We start from the raw sequence: 11,166 nt of genomic DNA on the forward strand, positions 1-11,166 counted from the left end.
ATTAATTTTATTTTTATTGATATATGCATAAGATAAAAATTGGTTGGTCGGTGCCACAATGTTTTAAGCAGGACACATTTTTGAGTTTTTTAATTAAATATTTTGTTTGTTCAACGTTATGTTGGGTTGCTCCGATGGTCGGTGTTGAAGTTTTAAAGATGGTTCCTTGCGTGCAATGAAGGCTCGAAACCCCACTGTATCCGGATTTGTTTTTGCTGTTAATTTATTATCACCAAATCCTCATCTGAATTTGTGTTAGTCTTAAACTCTTAGTAACGATTTAATATACATCATACAGTTTTTAAAGCAAATTATATGTAGCTAGTTAGCATTTGCTTTGACAAACGAATTTATTTAGTTATTTTTCTTTACTTCTGATACGTAACAAAATTAACTGATATTGACCAAATTCACGTGGTGTTTTTTGTTTTAACGATGTTTTTTTAACTATGTTAGTCTTTGTATTTGGGCCAACGTACGTTGGCGAATTTATGTTTTGGGTTTCACTTTCATTAATGTAACGAACGTAACCGATACTAATTTAATTTGTGTTGCTTTAATAATGAGTTGCACACATTTCGATACTGTTTTTACTGTTTACAAATTTTTTTTGATTTATTCATGTTGTCGTAGCTATGCGCGTTACCATTCTGACATTTAGTAATTTATTTTTAGTATCGGTACGTATAACAATCGCTTTGATCATAAGTTATACGCGTGTTGTCGATCATCCATTGGGTGTCTACGGATTTTTTTTTATTGTTCGCGAATCGGTTCCGTAATAAATCAAGCTGATACTGACCGAATTCACATTGCTGCAAGCGGGTTCTAACTATTATTATTATTATTATTATTATTATTATTATTATTATTATTATTATTATTATTATTACCACCACTATTTTTGTTGTCGTAGTTAAATAACCTGTCTTGGCTATTTCAATACCCCTATAAATACAGTAAACAAATCTAATTTCTTCTAGACCTTAAATCCCCATCTAAAATGAGTTCTAGTGATAGTGAAAGCATTTCGAGTTCATTTACTTAAATAACCCAAATGCTTAAATATCTATTTTGTTATCTTTAACTTTATTTAAACTATTTAAGTATATAGAAAAGGGTTTAAATAAAAATAAATTGTTTTGTAGGAATGATAAGAACCAATATATAGTTGACATGTGACATTTCTTTAATTTAAATAAAAGGGTATGAAAGTAATTTTAGTGTTTTATTTTATTTTTGGAAAATAAAAAGACAGTTAGTTTTACCCTAAAATCATGGATCTATTATAATATAACGTATGTATGAGTCGATTAGGTGTACGTGTTGGCGTATGTACGAGTGGGTCTAGCGGCTCGCTAGAGTTTAATTAAATATAATAGTTTTTGTTGGTCGTTCAAAAAAAAAAATTATACATAATATAACCAACGAGCACTCCACCATTCGGAACATGGACGAACTACACCTTCGCCGCCGCCTCCGGAGCCGTCTGTCCTCCGGCTCTAATAATTCTACCAGAATTTTTGTTGTAGTCAACTGGTGAGGACTCCTTCGAGTTTACAAATTAAAACAAGTAATATGTATAATGAATTCAGAAACTTGATCGGAGTATTTAATGGTTGGTTACCGGTGGTGGTTCTCCTTGGTATATATCCAATTGTGGTGGCTTGAAGACAACGTAAAAGTGGTCTAATTTGTTGAAAATTAAAAAGTTTGGAAACAAATTGTTCTTTCTCCGTGGTCTACCATGGTGGGAGACTATTTCACATTTCATTTATTTAGTATGATGTTTTATTCAAGATTTGTATGTATAATGTTCATCACAAAGCGTTTGTTGGTTATTCACTAATGTTATAGGGTATGTTTGACAAAGAGCTTTTAGGAGCTTTTAGGAGTTTAAGCTACAAGCTTTTAAGAAAAAACTCATAATCTATAAAAAACCTTGTTTGGTTGTATGGGCTTGAAGCTTTTGGGTTATAAAAAAAAGCTCCTAATTAGAACGCTCCTACTACTAGCGTTTAATAAAAGCTACAAGCTTTTATGGTTTATATTACATAATTAACCTTCCTCTCAACAAAAATATGTTGTCGTCATCCTCAACAAATTAAACTTGGTGTCAACAACCACTACAATAATCTAACAATTCCACTAATAAGAGGTAATTTTTATTCATGCATATACTGCATATACTATGTTGTGTTTTTAACTTCCACTACCATGATAACCAGATGCCACGATCATAGTTTTGTTAATTTTAGTGGTGTTAAAGTTTGGTTATTTTGATTATTTTTAACTTCCACTACCATGATATCACGATCATACTTTGACCCCCTGATAATTAGTTATAGAACACTTCTATTTCAATACATATATATGGTTCGATGTGTAGTTTTTCTTATACGATCATATTATTTGTTCATAATAGGGGTGTTCACGGTATGGTTTCAAACCATGAAACCACCGAAACCGGTCTTTGGTTTGGTTTCGCGGTCACTTTTCTTCTTTGAATATCGGTTGGTCAGTTCGAAAATTTTCAAACCGTAGTGAATGGTTCGGTTTACAGTTCGTACCAAAAACCGGCTAAATAGTAAGGGTGTTCACGGTTTGGTTTCAAACCATGAAACCGCCCAAACCGGTCATTGGTTTGGTTTCACGGTTGGTTTTTTTACCTAACTTTTGGCCGGTTGGTTTCAATAATTTCAAACCGTAGCGAACGGTTTGGTTTACGGTTTGTACCGAAAACCAACCCTATGAAATCGGACCGGACCGGACCATAAGAATTTTATATATTAAAGTTTGAGATATTTCATATAGATATACGTTGACATAATTAGAATTAAAAACTATAAGTTTAAACAAATCAAATTATCAAAAGTAAACTAACCTGTTTATTTCGTTCACAATTCAGTAGCTTTAGTTTGTTTTTAAAATTGTGGCTTCCAAACATAGTAATTCTCATAACTCATTTTATTAAATCATTATATATGGTTGTTTATAAGTGCCCATGGATTTTGTGTCATGTGACTGATGTTGAAATTAATTATGTTCCTCTTGAAGTTGCGTATGTATCAAGATTCTTTTAATTGTTTTGTAAAAATCGTTTATTTTGAACATCTTTTATAAACGCCCAATGAGCCCAAATCGTGAAATCAAACCGGAACCAAACCGTTACTAACGGTTTAGTTTGGTTCGGTTTAAGAATTCCACAGTTTGGTTTTGGTTTACGAAAATAAAAACCGTTACTAATGGTTTGGTTTACGGTTTAACCTAAAAACCGCGAAAACCGGACCGTGAACACCCCTACTAATGGTTTGACTTGATACTACGTTTGAGTATTTGATAAAATATAGAGGTTGAAACATGGGTGTATTAATTATTTTGTGTTTCAATTATTAGAGGGGAAAAATGTGTTTCAATTATTGATGTCGGCCTTAGCTTATAGGATGGATAGATAGCTACTAGTCTAGTTAACTAATTTTGCAATTATATATATATATATATATATATATATATATATATATATATGTATGTATGCACGGTTGGTAGATGGATTCAAAAAAAGAGAAAGGAAAAAGAGAAAATTGGACAAAAGAAATGGTATTAGAATTATGTCGGTACCTAAACAAATATATCACGAAGCATGGTCGAACTTCCTCATTCAAATGGGTTTCTCTTCAGCCAGAGTTTGAAAAAGTTATATCATAAATTCATCAGTGACAAAGCTATGAAGAACAAGTATGACGGAATGAGAAAAGAGTACAACCTTTGGAAGTCACTTAAGAATGGAGAGACTGGTCTAGGTTGGAATGCTAGTACTAGGCAACTTAATTGTTCTGATGAATGGTGGAAAATAAAAATCCAGGTGACATAATATAACTTATTTATAAATTTAAATACATTATTGTTTCTATTTATTTGAACTTTATTGCTCTTGGATTGATTTATTGTTTTTTTTACCTTGATGTTTTATTGCCGTGACTATGGAAGTTATTTGATATCTTTTATTTTAATTTGTATTTATGCAAGAATATTATTTACGTCTTTATATGTTAATCTATTTATGAGTTTATCTTTTAGCTATTTATGTGTTTATATGTTAAGATGATATTGATTTATTACTAGGTTTGTTATGGATAATGAAACAAGCAAGAAAAAGCACAAATTGCATTGTTATAACTTTTTGTTGGATTCAACCTATACAAGTGATCTAGTTGCTGCATACTTTTATAAGTATATATACAAGGAACCATGCATGACATCATCACAAACGGGACAGGCTTGGATAATGGAAGTTTTAAATGGCAATCCTATACGATGTGTAAATGCATTCAGAATGCATCCAAACGTGTTTATGAAATTATGTAGAGAGCTTGAATCAAACTATGTATTGCAATCGAGTGATAGAATGCCAACTTTTGAGAAGGTGGGGATAATTATGTATACATTGGCATTGGGTTTATCTAACAGGGATGTTGGGGAGCGTTTTCAACGTTCTGGGGAGAGTATTAGTAGAGCATTTCATGAAGTTTTAGAGGCTATAACTGGTAGAGATAAAGGTTTTCAAGGTCTAGCACGCAACATTATAAGACCAAAAGATACAACTTTTCAATTTGTACCACCTCAAATATTGAATGACAACAGATACATGCCGTATTTCAAGGTATTAAATTGATTAATGTCATTCATGCTTGTGTACTTTTTTACTTAACTAATTTCAAATTATATTTAGGATTGTATTGGATGTATTGATGGTACACATTTATGGGCCTGCATCCCAGAGAGTCAACAACTACCTTATATTGGTAGAAAAGGGGTGACAACTTTCAACGTAATGGCAACATGTGATTTCGATATGTGTTTCACATTCGTATCAATCGGGTGGGAGGGATCAGCACATGACACACGTGTTTTTATTAACGCGAACCAAAATAGTAAATTCAACTTCCCACACCCACACCCACCTGAAGGTAATATTTGAAACTGTTTACATATACATATTTGGAATTGTTTCATTTTACTCTTTAATAAATTTCTAACGCCTTTTGTTTTTTAACTCCTTTATCAGGTAGATATTATTTGGTTGATAAAGGATATCCAGGCAGAAATGGATACCTTGTTCCATATTCGAAGACAAGATATCATCAATCTCAATTTCAAAGAGAGCCCCCGAATAATATGCAAGAAGCTTTCAACCGTTCACATTCATCTTTACGCAGTTATATTGAGAGGTCCTTTGGAATTTTGAAGAAACGATTTAAGATACTTGGTACAATGCTCAAGTATAGCGTGCACACACAAATTAATGTTATCATGGCTACATTTGCACTGCATAACTATATACGTAATTGTCAAGAAGATATCTTGTTTACTACAATGGAGCAACATCCAAACTACATACCACGAGATGAACTGGATGATATTAGTAACCATGAAACAAACGCGAATGGTCTATTTGAAGGAACAACGAATGAGATGAAACAGGTTCGCAACAATATTGCTACTTTGATATGGAATGCACGACATTAATGAGTTAATAGTAGTATATTATGGTGTTGACTGTTTGTTAGTGACTATGTTTTATTTAATTGAAAATGACCATGTTTTATTTATTTGTCAGAACTTATATATATATATATATATATATATATATATATATATCTGTGTGTGTGTGTGCGCGTGTGAGATTACATTTAGTATTATGTTGTTTAGTTATGTCCATTTTGGTCATTTTATACATTTTACTTAAAGCTCCAGCTACTCTGCCAAACACCTAAATAATCTAAAAGGCTACAGCTACCAGCTTCCAGCTACCAGCCACCAACTTCCAGCTAGTTTTGCCAAACATACCCATAGTGTTTTAGTTTATAGAAGATTAAAATCAGGTAGTGTTTTAGTTCTTATAGATCATAAAAGTTCATTGTTATGATATATTGTGTTTTAATTTACGCATGCTGTTTTAGTTTTAGGAAATAAATAATTTGTTATTATATTCTATAATCAAGGAATTTTTTTAAAAACAATAACACACTATGGACGAAAATGCCCTTGAAACACTAAGACACATAACTAAATTTAAAACACTATTTGGCTTTTTCGTAAGTTTTAATCCTAGCCCTTGGATGCCTTAATCTAATGGTCTATAATTATTCTTAGGCTTCTTAGGAAACAATCTATTTTTACCATAACCTCTCCCGAGCATCGGTGAGGCTTAATTGAAATTCCGTGAAAATGTAATAGTGTAGGGGTGTGTAGCAGTGTAGTGCATCACCAAGAATTCGTAACTTGAAACTGAAATTCATTGACACATGAAATGACGTCGTGTTTGGAATCAAATTTTCATTAATCACCATGTATGTTGTTTCCAATAAATCATTAAAATGAAAAAAATGTGCATTGATTAGTTGAAATATCCATGAATCACCATGGGTATTCATATATCAACCCCATTACATAATGAAATAAAGTAAATAGGTTGTCGAATATCTATAAATCACCATGGATTTTTCATATTTCAACCAAGTCTAAAATGAAATATCATCGAAAGAGATAGTTAAAATATTCATGAATCACCATGGATGTTCATACTTCAACTAAAAATTTAAAATGGCGCCTTTGATGTTGGACAACTTGTTTGTATTGTTTATCCATGAAGATTTTATGAGTACAAAAGGAATGCCTGATGTCCTTGATGTCCATGATACTCAAGGCGATAGCTTTCTTATAGTGTTTCAAGACCTTAAGCATCGTCTCTTTTTCATTTGTGGCAAGATCAGGAGAAATGGCTATAGGAAGTTGAGAGTTGCTTTCGAAAAAAGGTGTACTCTACGTGATTCTTATAAATATAAAGCTGGTGGTTCATTATTAGAAGGTTTTTCCATTGATTTAAGTATCATAACTTCATAGACTCCTTATGTTGGAGATGCTTTTTGGTTGATATCTTTCTTAACGATATGATCTTCTCGAATGGGCTCAAGAAGATCTTCTCGAATGGGCTCAAGAACACATTCATTGATGATTTGTGTATCGGGTGCGTTTGAAATGACGGACTCTCTCTCCTGACAACTTACTATGGAATCAGCGATATCGATACAATAAAAAGTGTCCTCGTGGTGATGTGGTTATTGCATAGACTTGCCTATATCGAAAGTGACTGCCTCATCATTTACCCTAAGAGTGACTGCCCGTGCAAACATCAATGAGGGCCTTTGCGGAGGCCAAAAAGGGTGCTCCTAAAATTAGAGGTACATATTTGTCAATTTTAACAAACATGTTTCCAATAATGTCCCGAGGATATTTAAAGCATTGGTCAGCTAACTGTATGCACATGCGGGTGGGCTTTGGTTCACCTATCCCTAGTTTTGCAAAAACCAGGTTAAATTAATGCTAGCTCTTAGGTCGGCCAGGGTATTGTTAACTGAAAAATTTTCTATATAACATGGAATAGTAAAACTCTCTAGATCAATCATCTTTTTTGTAAGCTTGTTTTGAAGGATTTCCGAGCATTCTTCGTTCAAGGTAGCATCCGAGATCTCCTCTAGCTTTCTTTTATTGGTGAGTACTTCTTTCATAAACTTAGCATAATTTGGCATTTGAGCGAGATCCTCAACGAAAGGGATATTTGTCACAACCCAACCTACGACGGACATGTCGGGGCGCAATTGATTGCGTAGTAGCTCGCAAACACTATTAATATTAACATGACAACTAATTATTTAAATTCATATTATTGAAATACATCACAAAATCCATAACAAACATTATTCAAATAAATTGTTTATTTCTTCAACAACCTAAAGTCCAATTACATGTCTTCTCAAACTTCAAATTCTTCACTAGCAAACCTCTAACACACGTAAAAATAGAGCTTGATCCACATAAAGTTGAGTGAGCAATACACAAATTTAGAGATATAGTTATATTGTAAAACAAACAATTCGTATGTGATGTTAAACAAATACAATGTTAATGATATATAACAATTATCAAATAAAATTGGTGTGGACCCTTTCGGTCTAGCACAAAGCCAGCTTACCGGGGTAATGTATGCATACTAGATGAGGATGTGGTGGCCCGACCGTCAAATAAAAAAATAAACACTTAAGCATATAGCATATCATCAATGAACAATAAATTCATAAACACGCAACATCGAATTGTGGTTGATGAAATGTAGATGTAATTAAATAAACTTTTATATGTATGGTACACATGTTATCCCAAAAAGTAAAAGATGAAGAGAGGTGTAAATTACTCACCTTGAATTTGGTGTGTTGAAAAGTTAATTAAGATCTTTGTTAAGCATGGGTGAGTCCTAACGAGTAATACCCAAATCCAAGTAAACATAACTTCTTTGGCATGTGTTTGATAAATTAAGGTCAAAGAAAAAATATATTTACTAGAATAACATAACTAGAAGTTAAAAAAAGAAAAAAGAAAACGAAATCAGTTTTGGTCAGATTTCTGTCACCGATTGCATAAATGTTAAAAATATCAATAAATTTTCAAAAATTACACAAATCTCCGACCAACTAAATTAGCAAGTAAGGAGAAAATTTTCTTTCAAAAGTTTGCCTAGATTTGGACCGAGATAGGCTAAAACTTCCGATTATCACAAAGGGTATGGATATGCACACTAATTTCGAAATAAATATTGTAAAGTCATAGTGAAGAATAAAAATATAATAAATAGTCATTAGAACCGTATCTCAATAAAGTTAATGATAGGCTTTGGGCTTGCATCATTCCAGTTTGTTATGACCGTGATATGGCTCGATCTTTGAAGAGCATTCTTGCTGTCAAATCTAAAACATTGAAAATAAGAATGTTTTTGATGTTTTAGAATAGTTTTTTATGAGAAAAATTATATACCACTCGCATTATATTGAATACAATATGCTTGATCATTTATCATTAAAATCTTTATGGTTCTTGAATCAAAATAAATTAAACAAAACAAAAACTTCAAGAATTTAAGAACTTGTTAAAGTGTGACCAATAAAACAAAAAGAAAGTATGAAGAACATAAATTAAAATTTACTTGAAATAATGTTTAGGGAGATAATTAGAGATCAATGAGCAAGGGATGATGTATTTATATTTGAGTTAGGATTAAAACCTTAGTTTAGGAGAAATCTTGGAGAAAAAATTTGAGTTAATAAAATGAAATGATAAATAAATAAAAAAAAAAGAAAAAGAATGGAATGTGGAGGCTAAGTGCCGTCCACATTAATTTCTTATTTTATATATATTATTTTCTTATTTTATATATTCAATTTTTATGAATTGCATAAAGCACCCTATAGTTATAATAATGAAACAAATTGATCTTTCAAGAAGTACATAATATAGTAAAGTATTTTTGTTGAAAATAATATAAAATAACTTTGGCTTTTAAACGGGTTTTCGGATTCAAAAATTGACGAATGTTACAAATTTATATGGAGTTGTTTGAATAATTTGAGGAACTTCCTATATTAAGCTTCCATTCTTGTTTTGCATAATGCGGGTATGGAATTGGTGGCATATAGGTTTGAACTGACTCCTTTTTTGTGGTACTTGATGGGTCTAGCCTTCTTACACCTTTTTAGGAGTTGCAGCGCCTGTTTCCATGGTCGGTTTTGGAGTTGTTGTTGCATTAAGGTTGTTGACTGTGTTGCTCAGAAGGCTTCCTATTGTCTCTCGGACATTTTGCTAGCGAGTTTCCCTAGCTGATTCACCAGATTTTGTAGAGTTGCCTTCTGGTTTTTGATATCATCATTATGCAAGATTGGTATTCCATTGAACTCCAGTGCCCTTAAGTTGGCACGCTTTTATACTTTGGTAGTTCCGGCGATGAATTGTGTCAATATGTTTTCAAATCTTGAGTTATCCCTTTGAACCTCGCTGCTACTAGAGCTTCGTCCTTGGAACTAAGTTTTAGGCTGATATGTTTGATGGATGGGTTATTTGTCGAATCCTGGAGGGGCTTGATTGTTATCTCAATTCTTCCAACTGATGTTTGGATGGTTTCTCCAACCTGGATTGTATGTTTTGCTGAAGGCATTGCTATATCGATTTACGAAATCGACTTCCTCTATCGCCATCATGATTTGTGTGAATCACTAGTTTTGTGCGATCCTCCACAGGTGTCACAACTGACTTTTGTCTTGGTTATCTCGGCTTGCAGCTTCTCGAATTTCTTGGAGAGTTCTTCGAGTTGTGTAGTGACAAAGGTGTTGGAATCAACATGGTGCATTCCTTTATAAGGTGGATTGTAAGTTAAACTCTTATTTGCTGCCTTTTCCAGAATTTCAAATGCTTTATTAGGAGATTTAGTTCAAAGATCACCACCGAAAATTTAGCCAATTGCTTGTTTGTTCTGGCTGGATTGAGAGTCAAAGAATGTTTGTAATTTGAGCCATACATTTAATGGCGTGTTCATCTTCTCAGCAGACTCTTATATCTCTCCTAAGTTGGATGCAGGGATTCGTCTACATCGGTCTCGAATCCAGTGATGCTAGCTCTGTATTTTGAAGTCTTAACATGCGGAAAAATATTAAGAAGAAACTGTACATCCATCTTGTACTAAGTGGTGAAGGTTCCAAATGGAAGGGATTCTAGCCATTCCAAGTCCTGGCCTCAGAGAGAGAAGGGGAAAAGTTTAACTCTGGATTGATCCTCCAAACAATTCTGGATCTTAAAGGGGCTACATCTTTGTAAGAATCGAGCAATATGAGAAAGAGGGTCTTCACTGAGAAGCCCATGGAAATGATCTTTGGTTGACAAAATCAATATATTAAAGTTTCCATCTTAATCAAGAATTTACTTAACTCTTGAAAATAATCAATAATAAGAATATGTGATAAACTTGCTTTAAGAATATAATATATAATCTCTCATTTTCAAGTGAATTACCCTATGACAATTAAGAAAATATCATGCATAACTTCATATCTATCACAAAAAGGTTAATTTAAGTAAGCAAGTAGTTTTCGTAAAATATATAAAAATTAGGATTAGCATCGATTTCTCAAATACTAATTCTAACAACCTTTAGGTGCACTATAATTTATTCACACAATCCCCTTTGGTTGATTTAAGTAGATTATAATTACATATTTCTTTAACATATAATTTCTTTAACTTGCATGACAACCTAATCAATCGTACTTAACAATTTTATTTTAG

Source organism: Bidens hawaiensis, unplaced genomic scaffold (genome assembly GCF_021521415.1).
Source record: "Bidens hawaiensis isolate Kalapana, Puna unplaced genomic scaffold, B.hawaiensis_p1.1 tig00009621_1, whole genome shotgun sequence".
In the NCBI taxonomy this organism is placed as follows: domain Eukaryota; kingdom Viridiplantae; phylum Streptophyta; class Magnoliopsida; order Asterales; family Asteraceae; genus Bidens; species Bidens hawaiensis.